This window comes from Python bivittatus, unplaced genomic scaffold (assembly GCF_059951505.1).
Source record: "Python bivittatus isolate LINGU-HERP-01145 unplaced genomic scaffold, Pbiv_v1 ctg000140_np1212, whole genome shotgun sequence".
Lineage (NCBI taxonomy): Eukaryota > Metazoa > Chordata > Lepidosauria > Squamata > Pythonidae > Python > Python bivittatus.
The window spans coordinates 32700-56650 of record NW_028277043.1 but is presented as its reverse complement, the minus strand read 5'-3'; the positions used below and the strand labels follow the sequence as shown (position 1 = coordinate 56650).

General features: G+C 39.3%; 1 protein-coding gene across 7 annotated transcripts in view; it reads left to right on the top strand.

Moving 5' to 3' along the window:
- AGBL1 (AGBL carboxypeptidase 1) overlaps window positions 1-16918 on the top strand; it is a 484353-nt gene extending 467435 nt beyond the window's left edge. For 2 of the 7 annotated variants that reach the window (XR_015795343.1, XR_015795337.1), the window contains exon 28: window positions 7070-16918. The gene's annotated coding sequence lies outside the window, so the exon portion shown is untranslated. The remainder of the gene's footprint in view (window positions 1-7069) is intronic. The other 5 variants (XR_015795341.1, XR_015795342.1, XR_015795340.1 and 2 more) reach the window with 5 other exon arrangements.
- The last annotated feature ends 7033 nt before the right edge of the window (window positions 16919-23951 follow it).

Here is a 23951-nt window from a genome sequence, read left to right as displayed (position 1 = left end):
AACTTCAAAAGCCCATGGAGGCTGTCTGACTGCACAAGGTTTCCAGCACCAGACAGAAGCAGTAGCTCGGTGGCTCTTGAGGAAGTAACACACACAAAGAGATGGGTCACACAACAACATCCTGAGTTTGCAATACTTCCATGAGTGTTGTGGGAGCTCTCAGGTTCTGGTATTATGCTGCTTAAGTAGCTGTTTGCTAACTAGCTTTATGACTTCAGTTCTCCAGGATCCACACCCATTTCCTGCTGTTTTCATTCTGAACGTTCTCCATTCAAGGCCACCACTACCATTAGGAAGTGTGATGTGGTTGCTTCAAGGCAGCAGATTCTGAGTGTCAGGAAAGAAATGTCAGCTGGTACTAAACTTATTAGCTAATGTTTTCTTCTGGTTATGGGGAGAGGTACTTGTAGAATTTTCTTTTTAAAAATCTCAGGGGCCAAAGCAGTTGGGCTGACTTCATGATGTCTGCACCTTGACTTGGGTGATAGGAGTAGGACACCATCTGTTGCTCTTCTTCAGGCACCAAAATGTCATGAAATGACCCTAATGTAGAGTGTGGATTGATAGTGTTTAAAAAGCCTATCTGTCCTATTCTATGGCAATGTATTAAAGCAATGACATATGATATGAAAGAAGTGGATAGGCAAGTTGTCTTTCAGAGAAACTAAACAGTACTTTATATTGATTGCATCTACACTGTAGCTTTCCTCCAGAAAGATCAAGATGTCCTGGCTCAATCCACCCTCCTTTGGCCCACACAACAACCCTGTTGGGTAAGTTAGGCTTAGAGAATCATTGGGCCACTGTATCATAGAGAATTTCATGGGTAAGCCCAGCTTGTACATAGAACTCACTAATCTCAATGCAGGCACCAATCCACACTACTGAGTTTTTCACTGAGGCTCACTTGTGCCTGACATTCTTCGCTATATCCACAGAGAGCAAAGGGGCTTCCCCAATTTCACCAAATAAAGGAGAACCAGAAATTCCAACAGTTAATTGGAGCTTTTGAATCAATACAAACATTTTCTTCTAAGAAGTTCCATTCCGTTTTTAGAAAATACGTCTTCATCACAAGCCTCTTATTTTTAATCTTGGAAATGTACAAACTTCAGTCCACCTGTATGTTTCTCTTTAGCTCAACCAGACTTTTTCTTTACAGAAAACTTTGTTGAAGTTTTAGCACTATGTTGAAACAATGTGATGACTTCCTGTATGTATCTTTCTGTCATTCCCTTTCTCTGCCCATCTTCAGTTTTAGCCCAAGGCAATATCTGAATTTGAGCTTTCTGCAAGCTTACAAAATAGATTATGTCTATGTACACAGAGGGGTGCATCACACCTGGAAAACAATATGTAGCATCTGATAATGCTAGCCTGAACCACTGGGGCTCAGTTGTATGGCCAGTTTGTTGTTTCATGAAAAAGACTGCCAAGGTATGGCAAAACTCAACTACAGCAAACAGAAAAGGTAAGAAGAAAATGTAGATCAGTAACTTCAACATAGGGGGATAAATTGAAAACTGCACTGATTAATGGGACCACATTCAAGGTTTTCACCTGCCCCAGGAAGATGACAGCTCCAGAAATGGAAGTGAATTAATTAGTGCCTTGTAGAAAATTGTCTTCATTTTTTTTTTTTTACCAATTCTCATTCAATTGAATAAAAGGAATTTTGTATCTGAGATTTCTTCAAAACAGAACAGAATTTCAGTGAAATTTCTTATACATGGAAGGCAATGTTCTTGTATTTATTCAGTTACTTCATGGCCAGATTGTGTGTTTGAATGTTACTTTTTATTGGACACTCACTACTCTGTAGTCTGTAGCCTCCTTGGTTTCCCACAACACCATTGAATCCCAGGGGAACAGCTCAAGAAGGAACTTCTTCCATGGAGTTTTTTGAGTGGTAAGAGTGCAACTATCATTACCAATGGAGAATCCTGTCCTAAAGAACCTCTTGGAGAGTTTCTTCTTCCTTGAGCAAAATTTGAAGAATTCACTCATATCATTCCTTGGTATGCAAGATTTCAATTTCAGTTGTCCCTAGGTGTATTTCTAACCATCAGGGCAAGAGAATTCTTCAGTACAAACTTTGCCCTCTCTTTATTTCCAGGCCCTGTTGCTATTGTTCTGAAACGACCCAATTCCGGACTGCCAGATACTTGGCTTGGGGTACAATTTGTATGCAAGACAATAGTTTCTGGGCATGCAAATGTCTACTCTTTTAATGCCCCGGTTCTGTCACCTGTGAAATAAGCAGGAAGTGAAGCAAAAGTAATTACAGTTGTAATGCCTATTGAACAGACATGCCGAGTATAGCAGTAATTGGCTTCTGCAGGTGACAAAAACCTGTGAATAGTATGGAACAACCATGTGTGTGTGCATGCATCTTTCTGTGTGTATGTGTTTGTGTGTGTGCATTTGTGTGTGTGCTTATATACGAATGAAGAGAGCACAGAAGGAATAGATTAAGCAATGTAGTTAATTTCTTTTTTATTCAATTACTTGTGGATGGTATCATCATCATCAATATCATCATCATGCAGCCTTTGGTTCTTAGAGTCGTTAGAACAAGAAGCCACAAAACAGAATAAGAGGGCAACACATTTAGATGGTAAAAAAATAGAAGTCTTCTTGAACGTCTGAATAGCTCAGGAATAAAATGTCTGGAGCAATTGTAGATGGGTTTTTTTCTTTCAAGGAAAAACCTTAAGGAGTATCAATCCATCTTACATCCAGGCTATTCATTTCTCTGGAGTATTTGTATTTTGCACTTCATTAGGAAGGAGTGCCATATCAGCTTATAAGAAGGGATGGTCTGTCTTCAGGTTTACAAGCCACAAAGAAGGATTCAGAGAATGATGGGTGGAAAATCAAAAAAGAAGAATGCTCAAGGATGAATTTTAATATTGCATGAAACTGAATATACATTAGGTGTAAACCAAAAGAGTGCTGTAAGGATGCAGTGCAGCTTTTAAGCTGTACTCATTTTCATGACTATCTAGAAAAGGAAAAAATGAAAGGATGATCCCAAAATATGTGGTCTCGCAGATGCAGTAAGGAAAAAGGCCTACTTTCAATTCAGGATGATGTACCAAATAAGACTTCTATGGATGTTACAGCATGAATAGATTCTCTTGCCCATTCACCTGAAAAAGTACCCAGGTCGCACAGTGCTTTCAGCTGGTGTGAGGTTTTGCTGTTATTTTAGTGGTGGTTTTACAGGGCAACTGTGATAGGATTGTGGAGATGATAGATAAAATGATAAAATGATAGAAGGGAAGAAGAACTGTTTGGGGAGGACAGTGGTGAAAAAGTGTTGAGTATTAGAGTCTATGATGAAAGTGAGGTGATGTTGGAAGAAGGAAAGAAGGCTAAGGCAAAGGACAATGCAATGGAGCAATGTACCAAAACCTTTCTGAGAGATTGAGTTGGATGTTATCCTTAGACAGCAGCAAAAGTAACAAAAAGCGAACCGTGCTGGCAGCTGTAGCCAACACAATATGGCAGCTATCATTATTGACTGGCTGACTGTGGGAGAGAGTTTCACCTAAGTGGAGTGTTTGAGTTTCAGGTGGCAGGTATGGTGTTCCTGCAGAGGTCAGTGAGAGAAACATTGGCAAAAGTGAAGAGCAGATAGCTGCCAGCTTGGAGGATGTGATGTGGAGGCCAGAGAAGCAGAAGGCTGGGAGCTGGGAACATATCAGCCTAAGCAGTAACCTCCAAAGATCAGTTTGAAGAGGACTGGAGGCAGGGAAGATCTGGAGTAGATGGCCAAAGAGTTCATAGGGGAAAAGAGATTCTTAGTTGGATTCTGAAGGTTTCTAGAGAGTGCTTTGGGAGTTTCTAGATAGTTTGGCAGTGTCTCATCGACTCCTGGAATGCAGAGATAGCCAATATGCTGAACGACATTCTTCTGCTTATCCTCTGTTCTGTCATCAGTCCTGTGCATCTCCCTGGCTCTCAGAGGACCTGTGGGAGATAAAGCAATTGGAAAGTGGCATAAAACAAAAAGTGAATATGAGTGAGCTCTAGTATATGTTCAAGTACAAGCCCAGTCAGTCATGAGGGTCTTTTTTGTACTTATTGCATCCATAGATTCCCATCCAGCTGTCCTGTTCAGGATTACCCAGATGCTTTTGAAGGGGGATGGGCAAGATAAAACTGTTAAACTCAGGTTTCAGGGGAGTAATGCCTTGGTGAACATAGATTAATGATAACCAATCTGATGTCTTCCAAGTGCTTTGGCTGACAATGCCAATGAGGCCTAGCTAGCATTGCTAACCGTCAAGGAATCTCAGAGTTGCAGTCTATCCTACTATCTGACTGTTCCCTATAAGAAGGCAGCACTGTGTGGAATAAACTGGATGCCTCAGAAGAAGTTTAAAATGGATGAAGCCAAGAAGTCTTTTCCAACAGAGACTTGGACTAAAAAAAAATGCTATTCTGAAGAACATTATGTGCTATTCTGAAGAAGAGTCCACTGGGGCTAGATGGTCAATAAATTTAAAACAACAACAACATACCACCTGCACCATTCAACAAGTGTATAAATATAGGAATTGCAGATCCCTAGAATTTTGACAGCTCTCCCAGAAGACTTTTTTTAGCTACTGAAGGATGACTTAAGAGACCGTTCTATTCACTTCAGTATTATTTTCAATCAATGTGCTGTTAACAGCATGAAAATATTTCTTTTGAGAGTTTAGTTTCTGAACACAGGTGTGTCCTTGGTATGTTTCTGTGGTAGGCAACACCGAGCACAGTGGATACCACCGCCGCCACCACCGGTACCATCAACATCACCTTCATCCTTATTGTCATTTCTTAGGCAGGATATTAACAAATGACAGAATAAAGTGAGCTATACTATGTATAATATCAATTTAGGCTGAAGATGTGAGTTGTTGATTGTGAAGAACCCCTCATGTTTTAATAGACAAGTTCCTACATAAGATACCTCCATTCTAGCACTGAAGATGTTACCTAGCCGGGTAATGAAATATTTGCAAGAAAACCACCAAGCTCAGAGAACCCCAAGGATTCCACAGTTCAACCCTGAGCTAAATATATTCCCTTCTATTGATAAGATACCTTGATATTGTAGTGTTTTTTATTATTGTTTTGTAAATTAGATTTTTATTTTTTTTACTGCCCATTCCCTTTAATGTCTCCATACTATAATCCATCATGACAGGCCCATGAGAAACCATGTTGCTAAGGATGCCTTCAAAACTAGGTTTCATAAATTAGGATTTTATTTTCACTGATTCTTTTGAAAGGAAAGGATAATTCCAGTGCTTAAAGATAATGCTAATTTTTTTTAAAAAAAACTGTTTCATAACACATGCCCTTTTTCTAGGCAATAATAAAGAAGAAATATATGTCAGAACATCAGTAAGTTCTGAGGGATGAAACTAAGTAGGTAGATCAAAGGTATTAGGTCTTTGCTAGTGCAACGTAAGACATGCTTTGCCACTAAGATTCTTGGAGCACTTTTCTGGATTTAAATTTATCAGTGATATGTGACCTATTTTATGCATATTATTTTATTCAGCTGGGCTTGTTAATCCTCCCTGGAGTCATTCCAAATTGGAAACGAAAGATATTTTCCATGCAAAATATATGTAATCCACGTTAATTGCTTTTGATGGGAGTGAGCTGAATGTACTAATAGTGAGGTAGTTAATTCTTTAATCACATCACCACAGCAGCAAAGCAATCTCAGAACAGCTCCAGTGTGGACAGATATTGGATCTGGGGGTGGGGGTGGGGAACCCCAAGAGCAAATGGGAATGAGCTAGCAAGAAAAGGTAACTTCAGTAGGGAGAAAAGGAAGCCTTTTAAGGTAAGTTTTAAGAGAAAGCATTACATGGATGAATATTCATTCTCAGATGCATTTATTTCATCTTCAGATCAAATCAAATATTTTTATTACGGTCTATGACTAACCTTTGTAAAAATAATCAACACAATACTTTGTTATCGGGGAGGAGGAAAACAATGAAACAGTAATGCAACTGAACTAATTAAAAGTTTTGTGCAATTGTGTAACATAACTAGATATTTGACCAGCTGGTATGTAAGTCAGCATCCCTTTATTACTTTTTAAGTAATAATAAACATAAAATTTATCAGTATGGCCCTCAAATTTAGAGATGAATGGAGAGATCAGAGCACATCTTGGGGCATCATAAAAAGGACACCATAAAAGGACATGAACAAGAGTTTCTACCTCCTTGGATCCACAAGGGCAAAGTCTCTGTAAATAAGGAGCCCCATGAAATCTTCCGACCAGCAGTGCTGAAGGGAGGGCATCAAAGCAGGCTCTGGAAAAGGCCTATCTATATTTGCTTAGGGTTAGATTGTATAGATACCCCGCAGTAGAGGGCTTGCAGCTATATAACAATTGGCAGTAGAATCCAGGCGCACTGATGATCTCATTTTGGTGATCAATGTCCCTAATTCTTTCTTTTGCTACTGATTTGGCCTTTTCCAGGGTTCACTGGCCTAAATATTCTGGAGAGCAGCCAAGGCTGCAAAGTTCTTCTACACAAGTATGGTGCCAATGAGATTGGTAGCTGTCTGACAGCAGCAGAGGCATCCTGATTCTGAGACCTGAGATTAGAATCCTGGTCCAGGCTTGGGCCTTAATGCTTCAAGCCTCAAGACTGCATTAGGGGTACATTTTGGGGTACCAAACAGAGTCCTAAAAAAATTCGATTGAATTGCTTCATAAGCCCTTAAGTTTGCATATGGGCCAAGTTGTATCCCATATAATAGTTGGGCAACTGTTTTAGCCATGAACAGTTTGATAGCTGCTGGAATGCAGTTTGCACCCTGTTGCCTATAAAATTTGGGTATTGCGTGTGTGCTCTTTTGGGCTGTGGAAGTGGCATAATTTACCTGGGCTGTTAATTTCCTGGAGGCCAGAAATACTATGTTCAGGTATTTAAAACATTTGACCTGCTCTAACTCAATGGTCCACTTGTGCCTTTGTCTTTTATTAGAGAAAACTAAAATTTTAGATTTGTCATAATTGATAATTGGTTGTTCCTTATTACAGTATAATGCCAGGATTCTTAGTGCCTGCTTCATGCCTACAGAAGACAAGGAGAGAAGAACTGCATCATTAGTGTAGAGCAGAATTGGGAGAGGTCTGTCGCCTAATTTGGGTATGTAGATATCAGCTCTGTGAAGGGTTTTAATCAGAGAGTCAATATATATGTCAAAAAGCAATGGTGCTAAAATACAACCTTGTTTCACCCCTTTGGCAGTCTGAATAAAGTCAGAAAGGTCCCCTCCCCAGTTACATCTTACTGTAAGACCAGTTTTGTCATACAGTTTGTGAATTAAGTTTCCAACCCAAAATTGATATCACCAGAACCCTCTCCTTTTTCAAGGATATTGTTATGAACAAGGCCTATGATCTACCTCTCCTCCCACCTCTCTAGCTTAGAGGCAGGGAGGAAGAAATGAAGTGGAATTTTGGTTTATGTGAGAAAAGAATCTCCAAAGAACAAAACTTATCTGAGGCATTTGTCACAGGCTTCATTCATTGTACCTACCCTGTAGCTCCAGAGTTGGCAGAAAGGCTGTTCTTGTTCTGCAGAATTTGGTGAGCTGGTGAGCAAGATTGGTGAAACTTTGTGAAGAATGTTTTCTAGCAGGAATGATGATACAGCCAACCAGATGTCATTGCTTACAATAGGCGTGGGTAACTTACCTGAACATGCTCTCTCTCTCATGCTCTCTTTCATTTGTTGATGTCTCTGCTTGCTCTCCAGTCAAATGCTGATAATTTGCCTGATTAGCAAAAACGGGCATCAGAGTATAGTATCCTGCCATTTTGAGGCAGGGCAATCATGCAAACTGGTGACAGCCCTCGTTTAAGCTTCACAACCCCTTCTCCCCAAAGTACTAGAAAATCTCATCCCTGCTTTGATGTATGATGCATCTCTACCCTCTTAACTATTAACCCATCTGCAGTGGATTCCCTTTCCATAAATCTTAACTACATCATGGAGCCATTGAAAAGTTACCCTCTACCTTGAGTAGAAGACTTCTTCCCAGTGATCATGTTGTCTAAGACTGATGAAGGTTTAAAACTCCAGAGACACTAACAGCAATAATATTTTGGTATGAACGCAAGGATGTTCAAGGTAATAATTTTATACTCTTGTATGAATGAACTTGATCCATATTTTCCCCAAGACTTTTTTCTTAAACTTCTCACTCAAGAGAAGCATGCCAGGGCTAACTTGTTTTATTTGTAAAGTCATCCAAAGGTTGTCCCTTAAAGGATTTCTCTTCTTGCTTGACATTAGCTTCTTCACCTGGTTAGAAAGCTGGAGATCGATGAGCTTACGGATGCTGTCTTCACACAAAATTTTTAACTTAGTTCAGTTAAAGACTGTGTTGCTGCAGAAACACAGTATGCTAACCTTGGCTGGTGTTAGCCTTGGTTAATTTTGTGTATGTGTGGATATTAGTGTATTGAGCTAAACCAGTTTGTTTGGTTCAATATGATGATCTGTTATTAATTACATGAACCCTATGTGGAAAAGGGATCCTAGAACAGGAAAGTGATGGTACAACACATCTTCCAGAATCACTGTACAGGAAAGGATAGCTGCAGTTACAATGGTATCTGCCATTATTTAAAGTATTGCATGATGGAGCAAATCTTTTATCCAAAGGACAGATCATTCATCCCAATATTTTTTTGTCATGCCTGTGTCCGTAATCATTGCTGAATTTAAAAATAAGTTGCAGGGAGGAAATGCCCTTGAAATTATCAAGTCTGCTACTTCTTCTAATCCTTGATATGTCATGCATGGAATTAAATTTCCGGGTTGGTAAATGAGAAAAAGCTAAGAGAACATTGTGTTAAGATTCCTCTTTCAATTATACTTTTGTTTTAATGTGATTGGAAGACATTTGGTCACTCTTTAGGATCAGTGGATTGCATTGCAGGATCTACATCATATATTTGTCCATCAGGAAAAGAAATGGAAGTGAACACAGTTCCCTGTTTTTCAGCAGGACCTCTGGGGAACCCAAAAACTGTTCCCTAAGGATCAAAGATTGGTTTAGTAAGCCACGTGTTAACACTAAGAACCTCAGTTGGGAGTCCTCGATTGATCCCTGAAGCCTCTTTGTCTTCCTGTTCAACCACTTTGCTGTCACTTCTAACCATGTATGACAAATAGGAATCAGGACTTCCAACCCTGTGGAGGTGCTATAAGCTGTTAAACCCTCTCTATTTATATTTGACAAATACACTACAACTGCCTATGATTGTTATGTGCATATGTAAACACTCTAAATACTCATCATGATATTCCCTTTCAAGGTAAGCAATGTGATGCAGACTGTGGAAAAGGAGTAAGAAAGAATAATCCAAAGAAATCGGATACCTGAAATAAGAAAAAGAAAAGGAAACATAGCTAAGTCAAGCTGATGTCAACAACATTCACTATATCTCTCCTTGCAAACCATCCTTTGTTCCCCTACATCCATATAGTACTTCAGACATTGCCTTTTGTTCTTTATCCATGATTATTAAAAATTCAGCGATTCTTACTCACCTGCATTCAATTTATTGCTCTTTTAGAAATGGCTAAGCCCCTTTTCACGAGCTTTTCTTTAACCTCCTTTAAAGTCAGATACTTTATATCCTTGTGGTCAGTGGTGCTGTTTAGACTGGACCATTCAGTATCCAAATTCAGCACCAGATACCGATCTTTTATTTGTTTGTTTGTTTATGTAGATGTACCCTTCTCTACCCTGAGTAATACTTGATATATCTTGATCCTTCTCCTTTGAGAAGAAAAGCAGATCCAAACTTTGCAGGAAGTGGAGAAAGAAAGGTGGATTCCAGGGCATCTGTATGTGTGGAAGACATCTTCTTTGATCCTCCTTAGATCTTGCAGCCCAGACTAAATTAAAGCAAGCAGGATCTATCCCTTGCAATCTAGCAACAATTTTTTAAAAAAAAAAAGTGAAGGAGCTCCAGAATCACAATGGAAACACTTTTTTATACCCTGTTTGTTGAATCTGATTAATTTGTAATGGAGTAAATTGATTTTGACCATACACAAACTTTTTGGAATATCTTTATTTCACACAAGCATGCAGTTGTCCTGAAGGGTTAATGAAAGCTTGGGCAAACTTAATGAGAAATGAGATGAAACAAAATGAAATGAAACAACACAACATAACATAATACAACACAACACAATGATGAATAATGTCAGGCATTGTATTTAACTTCAAACACATTGTGAAGGACAATAATTGTTTTAAATAGAAAGCTGTTGAATTATAATTGGGAGTAATTGAAACTCACCACAATATTGAATAAAACATTAGATATTTTTAAACAGTGTTATCTTTACAGTTATCTTTGGGGATAATTGGAGTGAAGCCCATGAACTGTTGTATGCAGAGAGAGTCACCCAGGGCCCATTGTCTTCCTAAGTTGTTGCTGTTGAGCATTTAATGGGAAACTATTTATAAGTAACTACTGGAGCTGATTCATTTATCTTTGATGCAGGGGTTCACGAGTAAATGCCAGCCCTGCTGAGTGCAATAGATGAGCGGCAGAGGGGGCAATTTTATTTCCCAAGCATCTGCTTTTTAAATTAGGAAGAAAAAGGAACCTTGCTAAGAAAAAACCCAACGATGTCCTACTTGGGTTGCTGATTTCAGCAATTGTGACTTGCCTTTCATTCCTCTTCCCTCTCCTCACCCTCATCCATAACTGTGTCATTGCTGGGCATGATAACCACTGGAGATGTTCTGAATCACCCTGTGGTCAGCCCTTTGAGGTAGTCAAGGTCAAGAAAGAGGAATGGCAGGGTTTCCTGGAGTGTTCTTCATTATTGCTGCATACAGGAACAGAATCTGGGAATCCACTCCATCTTATACCAAACAAGATCAAACCAAGGTGGGTTTTTTTGAAATTCTTTTTCAGAATGGAGTAATCTTTTTTGAAAGTCCCCCTTTAACAATTTACTCACCTCTTCTCCACTCTCAAGACCCAGTCTATATTTCTTCATACCTATCAAATTTAAAATGAAGAGACATGATCTCCAGTGAGTTAGAATGTGGGGAAAGGGGAAAGAGGAAGGCAATAATTGGGCCAATGAGCTTGTCTGAGTTTGGAAGATAAGCAGGACATGTCCTGGTTAATTCATGGATGGGAGACCATAGGAAATCCAGGTCTGTAGGCTCTCTGTTTTATTTTATGTTTTTTAAAAAATTGTTTTAACTGTGCATTTGGATTTTGTAAGCCATCCAGAGTCTACTGAAATAGATGGCCATAACAAATAACAACAACAATACTAATGTTTTATAACAACAATACATCTTGACCCTCCAATTTATATTTTTAGCCATATTTAGAAGAGTTCACTGAAACCTTTGCATTATCGTACGCCGCTCTGAGTCACTTTTTGTAAAATGAACAGCCATATCAATTTGCTAAATAAACAAATAGTCTCCATGTTTAAAGTGGTTGACGTGAACTAAGGAGGCTTCACTTGTTCTGGCTGTATTCAATTGATCTTTTATTTCATTTTGGTGTTTTGTTTTGTTTTTATCTTTTATTCCCAAGCTTTATGTTATATAAGGCTGGCCAATTACCAAAATAAAGGACTTTAATTTAGACTGAGAAGTTAAAAAAAAAAAAAAAAAGCTCAAAAAGGCATTCTGACAGATGACAATTGCAAACCATTCCATACTGATGTCAAGAAAACTGTGCATGGACATGAAGTCACTAGCTACCAAGCCTGACTTGAAAAGAATTTATTTAGCTGACTTTGGCTGATCTCAGAAAGCTAAGAGAGTCAGACAGCAGTTGGATGAGGGATGACCAGGAAGTCCCAGGACTAAAAAAATAAAAAACACAGAACAAAAATGACCTAGTGATGACAAACTCTGTGCCTGCCCTCAGGAACATCACACCACCTGAGGTTTCCCTGGTCCTGACTCTGTTCACCTTTCAGAAACCCTTGAAGACCTGGCTGTTTTTCCAGGCCAGGAGGATAATTGAGCCCATGATGCTGGTATATGATGTTTTGGGGATCCACTTTGTGCTTAATTGGTTGAGAACTGTATTTTTTATACATTGTATTTATGTTGTTGAGAGCTAGTGTTGTGTAGTGGTTAAGGCACCAGGCTAGAAAGTAGGAGACTGTGAGTTTTAGTCCCATCTTGGGCACGAAGCCAGATGGGTGGCCTTGGGACCTATCTCTCAGCCCTAGGAAGGAGGCAAAGGCAAACCACTTCTGAAATCTTGCCAAGAAAACTTCAGGGACTTGTCCAGGCAGTTGGCAGGAGTCAACAATAACTCGAAGGCACAAATCAATAAAAAATAATTTTATATTGTATTTTTAAATCCTTGTCAGCAACCCAGAGTCACATTTGTGAGATGGGAAGCCCTATAAAACATGACAAACAAACACACCAATTCCATATTGTGCCAAGAAAAATATGTAGATGCACTCATGAAATGACCAGGAATTGAAATCAACTTGAAAGACCCTTTATCTTAAGCCCTTTTTGAAGTCTTTGGAAGCCACACTAAAGACTTTTGGAGCAGAGGGACATACATTGGCTCTAGGACTTTAGGTTGTGCAGCTCTGGCCCATGAGACAACTGACTTGGGCCAAAGTTGAACCCAATGGGACAGCCTTCTGAGAAGACACATGGAAAATTGCACAGTAAAGAATAAGTAATCGAGAAGAAAAAGGCTTTTTCTACAATTATTCTGCCTGCCTACAAAGCAGGGTTCATGAGTTGCTGAAGGCTGGGGAATATTATATAAATGTTATTTTAAGTTATATTTGAAACACTATAAAGCTGGTCTATTTTTAAAAACAACGAATTTGCAGTTTGATGTGTGTGTGTGTGTTTGTTGTTTAATAATGAGACTGGCTTTTATTGTCAGTGCTGCTAATTTTATCTTGCTGATTTTATGAAACTGGATTTTTAGGGGTTTTGATTTGTTTTTTTAATGGGTTTTGTTTTGTTTTGTTTGATGGTTTTTAGGTTAACTTTTTTAGCAACATATGAAACAGCTACATTTACCATCCAGATACATTGGACTTTTTATTTATATGAAATGCATGTGAAATTGCATTAGAAGTTACTTTAAGGGGTTGACCTTTTAAAAATAGATTTAGCCTACCAGCCACTTTATTTTATTTGTGATTTTGAAATATATTCTGGTTTTATAGTTGTTGTCAGCCATTTGTGCAGGTAACCTTCAATTTCTTAAGAGAAAGCTTGTATAAAAGACTTTCCCCATGCTAACATACCCAACCAGTTTGTCCAGTTGAAGGAAACTGATTTAATAAGGAGCAGTTTTCCCCATGCATTCTATATGGGGCTTCCTTTGGAGATAAGTAAGAACCTGCAACTGGTATAGAATATGGCAGCTGATGATACAACCCTACTGGCACAAAAAACAGTAATTGTGAAGTTGTTTCATTGCTCACCAGTATGCTCCTGGACCCAATTCAAACTGGTGGCTATTCATTTTATATCTTTCCATAGCATCATTCTGAAATACATCAGGTACTCATTTGCTGGAATTGAATCTGCCCATGTGGCCTGGAGATCTAGAGAGGGGCTGTTGAGATTACCCCGTTTCTTGTAAGCTACATGGGACCTGGACAATACAACAGACTTTGCTGTAGTAGCCACCACCCTCTGGGACTACCTTTTGTTGGAGATTCCTTCCTTGCATTTCACAAGCAAATGAAACCGGTCCTATTTTATCATGCCTTTGGCTCCCATTGATTGTGGCTGCCTTCATATGAAACTGACATATTAATTTTATTCTCCCATATTTTGCTTAAGTTCATTTTATTTTTGTTTGCTACCCAGAGTCCACTGGAATTAAATCTTGTTAATCCCATACATACATCCTCAGAGGTAAATCTCACTCTGTTTGGTGGACCTTACTGTCAGGGAACTGTGTATAAGATCACACCCTTAGACATTCAGGTGAACTGATTGTCCTGAGAAGTTTTAATTGTGGTCCATGGCAATATGGACATTTTGCAATAGCCCATTCAAGCATGCAAGGCACGCCCTGAGGGAAGATAGTATCAGTGGAACAATATTACCGTATCCCTTTATTTTCCCTTTTACTGAACAGCTTGGAAGGAGTTATGCTTTTTAATGAAATGTTTGGAGGGGGTGATCACAGTCCAGAAATTAGGTGGGACAGGGGAAGAAAACGAAATGTTTAATTTCATTCCCTGTTGATCTAATTACTACCCATGTGTTTAATAATGTTCCCCTCTTGCCACATTGAAAATGATACCTTGGTGGCAACTTTGGAAAGAGTTCTGAAGTTCACACCCATGGCTTTGGAAAGCCACACGTGCTCCAGAGTTTCAAGTTGCGCACCTCTCTTTTTAAAGTACATGTTGCATGACTGTTCTTGGAATGTGATACTTTGTGGCTATAATTTCTCTGAAAGTTTCTGCCAAGATTGCTGTGAAGCTGTTTTGCAAAGCTGATTCTAAAACCAAAACTGCCGTCTTGCTTTGCTTCACTACCCTTCTGAGATATCTTTTGCAGCCTTGACTAGCAAGTCCAATTGCTGGAAGAGTGTTTCAGCTGACAACCAGAAGCACCAGAAAAGACTTCCACACATGTGTAATACATGTACTGAAGCTTCTTCTAGAAACTGGAAGAGGTGCTCAAGCCTGTAAGTTAATCCAAAGTGTTTGACAGGACAAATTCTAACTACCTATTAACTCATCCCTGTAAAATCTCTCTCTCTCTTGCTCTCTCTCTCTTTCTGCCAGTTTAAGGAATGCTTCATGTATCCATGTTCAGGAAAGGCAAAAGAATCTGCTTGGTTCCTGCCACTTAATCAGGGCCAATTAAAATGTTCTTTCCTATAAAGAAATTGGCTATGGCAGCAAGCTACTACAAGTAAGATATTCAGTGTCTGAGCTGGGAAAGAAATGGTATGAATGCAGGGCAGTAGCATGGTAGACTGACTTGGAGACTGATATCCCCCATAAAGAATAATCAAACCAGCAAAAGTAAGGGTCAGGCCCGAGGAGAAAGGACATGGTCATGCTGATTATCACCTCCCTCCCTTTCTCTCTCTTTGTCTCCTCATTTCTTAATGGAATAGGAATTTGTTTCCTGGCCTTTAGGAAAAGAAAGGGAAAGAACCAATATCAGCTGCATCTGCTTGCTGCCGAAGGTGACTTTTCAGCATCACATAAAGACTCTATTTCTGCAGCCCAAATTGGCCAGGGGCCAAACTGGGCAGCAAATGCTCAGAACTTGGAGTAGAGAGCAGCAGTGTCTGTGGAAGGCCAGAACTGAACATCCTAGCTGCTTTGCCCAGCCCTTCCTAAGCTGGATCAATGTCCTCAGGTGTTGGGGAGGACAGAATTGATTCAAGCCCAAGTTCCAAAAGTGGAACAAAGGAGCTGTTGACTTGTACTTTGCCTCTTCAGGCAGCAGAACCTTACTGTTTACAATCCTTCCTTTATCTCTAGGATAAATCCCAAAGTGGAGCACAATAAAGCAAACCAACGCGATCATACAAAATTTACCACCTACTCAAAAGAGACAAACTTCATGCAACATTATACATATTCAAACCTTCAAACCTAACCAGGACAGGAATGCAAGAAACACACTAAGTAAATACTGTTGAAAGATGGGCTGCACAGCTGGGTGTTCAATTAACGTTAAAAGCTAACTAGATTCAGGGTCAGTTGTAATTGGGCAGGGAAGAATTCCATAACTGGAATACCTGTATTGAAAATATTCTTTGGGGAGGTTGCTAATGTAGTGAATGACTGGCAATTGTGCCTCATCAAGAGGACGTCTCAACTCCTTCTTAACTGCTGACATACATAAAAGTTAAGGCAATCATCAGCTATCTATCAGCTTTACTGCTGTTTAATAAAAGGATAACTTTCCCAGGGATTTTAGGAGTCAAATCTTCAACTGGGCTGTCAAATCCATTTTGCTTAGATACCAAAGCAATGGCAGTTGTTGTTTTTTCCCGTACAGAAAACTCTCTCTCCAAATTCCTGCTAAAAGGAGGAAGAGGGGAAGAAGGATCTAATGGAGAAAAATCTAGGAAATGGGTAAGATCTTGGAATTTAAATGTGAGATAATTTGATATTTAATTCCTCCACCAAAAAAGGTTGGAGGGACTTCAGACCTAGAAAAGTGATAAATCAATTATGAAACCAAAACCTCAATTACAGAGCTGTCTGCTTAATTATTTGACAAGTTAATTAATCTCCTAAGCAGTTGCTATTGCACTGCCGTTGCTGTAGTAAAATGAACAAAATAGAGCTATGTCAAGCCCTGGATATCTTGGCAATACAGAATTTAATAAGACACCTGGAAAATGCCTGATAATAGGTGCTAAGTGAGGTCAGTCTACCTAGATAGGAATGGGAAGAGTGGTTTCGACTTCTTTCCTGGAGGTGTTTTCTGTTGCTAATTATTTAGCTACAACTAATTACAACATGTATTCAATAGCACAGGTTTTTCCCCTACCTTACACATATTTTTCAAGGAAAAGAACCTTCCCCTCCTTTCCGTATTGAACGATGTCACTTCTAAGGATGGTACCTCTTGACTTGTTAGAACAATGGTGGTGTCAGTCTCTTCCTTGCTTGGAGACAACACAATTACAGCTGCCACCGTAATTGATGCTGATGGTTTTTAGGAGAGAAATGGATACAGATTATTAGCCCATCAATCTTGTTCCTTGTGGTATCATTGTCTCTAGGTTACTTTTTTTGTTGTTGCTGTTTCTTGGGAGCCTATAAATTGACTCCAACTGTCTGAAGAGTCTCCTGGAGTTCTCGCATACAGCTGGAGAACAGAAGGAGGGAGTTTGGTAAGACAGGAAATGGGGGTGGGGGGAAGGAGGGGAAATGAGATGGCTCCCTTGGTCTAGATCCCTTGGTCAAGATCAGAAGATGCTACCTGGGACAGTGAATTATTTTGCTGAAGAGGCAGAAGAAGGATGAGGACCATGCTAAGAGTTTGGCGAGAAATAAAAATGGTGCTCTCTAAGGAAGAATACAAAACTATAGTGACAGATTGAGGAGCTTTAATTCTTCCTCTCATACAATATCAGACCCAGGATCAGTGATATTGATTGGCAGTGGCTTCTCATGGTTTCTGAATGGAATCCTTTCCAGCATCAGATGTTCTACTACCACAGAAGATACGAACAGTGGAAGCTTCCTTGTAATGGATCAGACCATTACCTCAGAATTGTCGACAGTGCTTTCCAGGAACTCAAGCAGAAATTTCTCCAGATCCACCTGAAGATACTGGGTATTGAACCCACAACCTTCTTTCTAAAATATTCACTCTCTACCAGTGATCCATAGCAGCTTTTGCATGGTCCATATCATATTCTTACAGGTTCTTTCATATGTCTGATCTATCCCATTTTCCTACTAAACGAATCAGCATGAAACATGGCATTTAGATGTGTCCTAATATTTTTCTTTTGCAATGCATTTTTTCCACAAGATGTGTTTTCTAAATGTAATCTCTGAAAGTATGTTTAATATCCTTAAACAATGGGAATCAAACCTACAGCAAGCCAATCAAAGTTCTACTAGATTAGACCAGGTTTGGTTTCCAAGAGCAGATACAAGATACCCCAATGAATAGACAAGGAAGATGTGAAGATCAGAGCCATCCTAACTCTTTCTGATCCTTAAAGCTATAATGGCTCTGAATATGGAAGTTCCATCTCCTCCTCTTGGATATAAGACCCCTATGTGATAATTGCTTTTCTCAGATCAGTCCAAAGGACAATCAAAACAATTGTGCTATTTCTCACCCTGTTCCCATTATGTAGCACAATGATTCATAGAAGGACACACATGTAGATTGGGCTCCATCAGTACAAAAACATCCAATGTTGCTGAAATCCCACTGCCTGGGATAATGAATAAATCTGACAAGATATTGTTGTGGGTGCATCTACCTTGCTGTGCAGCGAATAAAGTTCATTCGATGGAAAATTGCATTCCAGGGGAATGCTATCTGACAGCACAAATGTATTACTTGGGAATTAATATGTATTTTATTCACAGCCAAATGCTCAAATGGAGTGAGTTTTACATAGATTTGAATGGCAAGTGATGGAAAGGAAATGTTTGGGCTGAATTAAATGGAGTGCAAAAATGGCAGGTTGCTTCTCCAAATGAAGAGATACACCAGTGAAATTGGTCGTGCAGGGAACTTTCTATCTCAGATCATGATGGAAATGTTGAAGTACAGACTTGCTTAACTGCACCGTTTTATAGCAGCTTTGTCTGTGCTTTGAACCCCAATATTTTTTGCTTTTTTTCAGTTTTAATTGGAAATGTACCCAATGAAATAATTATGTTAAAGATACCCAGATCACTTGCAGTTATTTAAAAGGAAACAACTCACTATTCCTGATACCTCTAGAATACTAAAATGCAGTTGCCACCATGCCTACCTTTCTGCAAATGTGCTTACTCAAGTAAAAAATGGTAGCATAACTGGTTTATTAGTATATAACCACTATGTAGGACAGACAGGCAGAAGGCTAGCAGAGCGCATCCATGAACACCAACTAGCAGTCAGAAAACATGATGAAAACTCTTTAATCTCACAACACGTAGACAGACGTAACCATGGTTTCAACTGGGAAACTTTCAGCATCTTAGACCAAGCTAAATCCAAAAATGCAAGACAATTTTTGGAAGCTTGGTATTCAGACAAGGCAGCCATCAACAGACACATAGAGATAAACAACATCTACACACAATTCAAAAGAGACAATAGAAAGGAAGACAAAAGACCTGAACATCTCCTCACCAGCAGTCATCACCCAGATAAGCAGAGATTAACACCAGGATTAACACCAGACAAACAATACCCTAATCAAGGAACTACCAAGAAAAAGAAAACCCACCAACACTGGCAGGGCATGCCACTGTATATAAACAGAGAGCAAACCCCATCCCATTCTAGCACTGAAGATGTTACCTAGCCAGGTAATGAAACATTTGCAAGAAAACAACCAAGCTCAGAGAACTCCAAGGACTCCATAGTATATAACTGCTTGGCTCTTACACACACTACAACCTTGAAAGATACACATGCTAGGTATCTGCCCTCAAAGATAGGGCATCTTAAGCAGATGCTTGCAATAGCTGTAGTTATCTGACCTGTGAAATGAGTGTCATTGACAAACCTTGTTTCCCCTATTGATATGAATAAAGACCCTTCCCCCTGTTTCATCCTCTTGGGTCTCTAAAGCCCATATAATTGAGATAGAAGTCTTCCCTTCGTGTGACAGGCTTTCTGCAAGCAAAGATATTTTCAATAGGAGACAATTTAATAATATAACCCCCTCTCTTAACTTCTGATAGGATACAGTCCCTGGAGACTGTGTTCTTTGGTAAACAGTTATAATGACTTTCTCAGCAGATGGCAGCAGATGGGTGACCTTTTCTGAAATCAGAAGCTAAGAAAGGTGAAGTCCGGTTAGCATTCGGGCTACTTCATCTTTTCTTAGATAACTTTTGTTCCATCTGACCTCTGCTAAAGATTCATGGACATGGGGAAACATGGATAAACTACCCCTCTCTTCAATGAACATTCCCTACTGCCACCCCCCCCCCTTTTATTTTATTTTATTATTTTATTTGCTGACTAAATCAAAGACAAAGAGAGTGAATGTATAGTTCATAGGGAATTACTCTTCAAAAGTAGAAGGGAACTTGCGCTTTCTCTGACCTTGATGAGGAACAAAGTGCATATGATCATTGGAAACATCAGTGAACAATGAATATATAACATCTATTCAACACTTTTATGCAAGAATAAATATACATGGACATGTTTGGAACTTTTAGGATGGAAAGCAAGAGCAAAAAGAAAGCAATCTGTTAAGTTTTCAAAAGGCAGGATCTCACTGGGCTTGGATGCTCTGCTGACTCATAGCCCAGTTCCATTTGAAGATCTTCTTGGGTGAAAGATAAAAGGTAGAAAAGGGCCATTCAGGATTTTACTGAGGGTTCATTTGCAGATGAGATGTTTGCAGATCACTTCATTAAATCAGTACAAAGAACTTTATATTTAAAAAGAAAGTGGGAGAACACAAAACGGTAGAATGCTCCATCTATGGCGAGGACCTTGAAAGCTTAGCTCTTCAAACATCTGTATATGGATTCCTGCGTAGGCCATAGCGCATTAGATGATTAGATTCTTTTTACAAATAAAGAGATACAATGATTTGGTTTTACCTCTTTTATTGGCTCTTCCTAGACGTTCAGATGATATTTACGGTTCTCGCCTTTTATCAGATCAGACAACCTATTACGACGAAAGAAAGTAGCAGGATTCTTTGGGCTAGCTCACAGAAAGCTCACGAAAAGATGACTGTGGAGGTGCCTATCGTCTGCAAGGTGCTTATATATTCTACACCTGCACTTTATATATTTTTAGGTATTGGCATTTATGTTGCTACTCTGGGACTGTAATAAAAGCTACTTACTTATTTACTTATTCCATCCCTTGGGATAATATTACTGCTGACATGTTCAATACTACTCAGAATCTCCCTGCTGCAAGTGGCCAATGCAATACAATTTGGGAATCCGTAGAAGGAAAGGTATTTCTAGTGGCAAGGCTATTTTTTCTTATGGATGCTGTATTTATAAGGGATCTTTGAATAGTTTACAGATGTCACTTTTGGGGATAGTCCCCCACTTTTCTCTATTAACTGTCCATTTTTTCTAGAGACCAGTGACATGATTCAGTCTGACACAGTTGAAAGGCTATTGTATATTATCTGTTAATTATTTATCCCTCCTGCACTCTATTACGTGAGTGAACCATTCCTACACACACGCACGCGCGCACACCAAGCTTTGATTTGTTTTGCTTTTTGGCAGTGTTTCAGTGTTTGATGCTTCTGATATAATCATTTCTTCTTCCCCCCAAGAATTTCAATATGCTATCACCAAGGGTATTATAAAACAAGGAGAGATTTTCTTTAATATTGTATCTTTCTCAGCTGAATAAATGAAGTGTGTGTATATGATTTTCTTCATTGATTTTCTATTTTGGAAGGAAAGCATTACATTAGCTGGAGAGCTGAGAACAGGAGAATACTAAATACATCCCAGGTGTAATTCACATCAAATTAATTATGTTCCACTTGAGATGGATGTTGCTCAGATGCCTTTAACTGGGGAAATATAGAGACCTGGAAATTCTTTTGATAAACTATTGTAATTTTAAAAGCCAATGGACAATGGGTTAAGACAGTTGGGTTGCCCATGCATGCTTCTAACAGCCAGCAGAAGCCAACAGGAGAACCTTGAGATGCTTGAATTATCTGGAAGAGAATGAAACAGATGACATGTCTTGCTGTGTTCATTCAGCACGCTAAAATAGGTTAGTTAAAACTCCAGCCACTGAATTCCCACAACACGTATAGCTTGGTTAGAGTTTACCATGTGGGTTGGTTTTGGTTTTTGTATCATAGCATACTTTGTGAAGCCAACACAGGTGCTCAGTTTATAATTCAGTGCATAATGCACACCCAGAAAATGTATTAATTCATTAGTTTCCTTTTTAACACACACACATGCACACACACACACACAATGTCAGCTGCAGCTAACCCTCGACAAGTTCAAATGAACAACAGTTACTCTGCGCATGCTTGATAAATCTCAATGCCAAGCGATGAGATTCATGTATGAATGGAACCACAGAAATAAAACAGCTTGGATTAAAATCTCTGCTTCTCTCACAGAGATTTGAAGCAAACTAGAGTAAGAAGCATGTTAGTTTCAGTTTTTGTCATATTGCATGCCATTAATATGTTCACAGTTTTAAAAAAACTGCTGAGCATCCACATTCATTCACAGTCTGTCAGTCCTACGAGAGAGACCAGATCAGGAAACTGACTCTACAGGAAGACTAGAACTATACAGTGGTACCTCAGGTCACGAGCGCTTCTGTTCATGACCAATTCGGGTCATGAACAGCACCGTTCACAAAATTTTGCTTCCATTCACGAACGCCGGATCGGGTGACAAACAGGATCTGCAGCCATTTTCCCCGCCGTGACACGTGGTCGTGGCTTCCTGTAGGGAGGGGGACTCTCCCTCCAAACCATAACCGCCTCCCCACCCGCCTTCCTGTCCTCCACGCCAGAAGTCGCGTCGAGCAAGGTTAGCATTCTCTCTCTTTGTACTGTACTTTGTGTCATATTTTTGTGGTTTAAAAAAAAACAAACATGGTTCAGAACGGATTAACTGTATTTACATTGAACCTTATGGGAAAATTTGATTCGGGTTGCAACCAAAATCGGTTGGCGACCAAATTTGTAGGGGTCAGAACGGATTAACCATATTTACATTGAACCTTATGGGAAAATTTGATTCGGGTCACGACCAATTTGGGTCGCGACCAGAGTCGCGGAACGAATTAAGTTCGTGAACCGAGGTACCACTGTACTTTATTGAGATAGGCTGTAGTAACAGAATCTTGCAAGTTTGATTGTGTTTTCCCTTCCTTCCCTCTTACACCACAGAGAGTCAGGGAGGAGCCAGCCTGAGTCTTTTTTTCTAATGCTCTCCTGCCTCTTTGGACTTAGCTGCTGTTGCTGCTTCTGCAAGGGTTGTTGTCCTAACAGCTTCTGGATATCTTCTCCAAGGTTATCTCCATGGCTTTCTACACAGTCTTCCTCAATCTCTGTAGCTTTAGAAGCCGAGTTCCAGAATATTTGTAATTGTATAGGCAAGCTACTGACCATATCTAGTTAAGATAGATTCCCTTCAGATGTTTCTGCCATTAGTAAGGCAGATATGACCAGAGAGAGGGAAAAAGCCTTCCTGGTGGTGGCACAAATTCTGCTATGAGAGAGAGAGAGGATTGATAATGTTATTTGCAATTTAATTAAGAAAAATAGAAAAAAAAGAATTTTTTTTTTTAAAAAGATTTGCCATCTTTACTCTTCATTTTTTGTTGTTTCTTTGGTTTTAATGTTTTTTTAAAAACTGTAAACTACCCAGAGTCACCAGGAGTCAGGTGAAATATCAACTCTTATTCTTATTTCAATCACTGTAGTGGCTGTAGTGGTTTTCAATTTATTTTAGCTATTTCTCCTTATGTTTCCCTCTCTCTTAAGAACATCACTGTCCAGAGACCTTCCTGAACCTATTATCTAGTGAATGAAAGTTCTATGCAAGTGTTTCTTTTCTCTTTTCCTGTGAGAAAGAACATTTCACTGTTGATCTTGATGTCCAGGTCACAAGGAAGCTGCTCGCTGGCTTTAGACGTGCCTTCCATCAACATAACAGCAAGAAAATTACCAGCCGCCCAGAGTCTTTTGCATGGGTGGCTATAATACATCTAATAAATCATCATCATCATCATCACCGTCACCATCATCACTATCAGTATCATTCAAAGAACAAATCCTAAGAGAACTACATTTACACCATGATCCTGGTCCTGATCCAAACTCCTGCCCTTTCCAGGAGCATTCATACCCCTGTCATTGTTTGTCCAGAGGAGTAAGTTTTATGGTGGTGGTATCCCCATTTACAAAAACCAAAACTTCAGAACTCAAGGAATGGTTGCAAGTCTTCTCAAAGCTCCTAAGCATAAAGTATTATACCTTACTGTTTTTTGTTTCCTAACAAGAATACAAGTGAGCACACTGGAAATCAAGTGGAACTGGTGTAATAGTAAGAGTCTCAGGCAGAATGAATGTGAATAATTGTACATTGAAAACAAGAGACAGGGACTGAAATAAAGCTATTTAACCAATGTCACTCTCATCTCATATCCAATTCTTTTTCTGTTTTGGTGGATGCAAAAAGAAGCTACAATCCATTTGCATTATTATCTGTAAGGAAGTC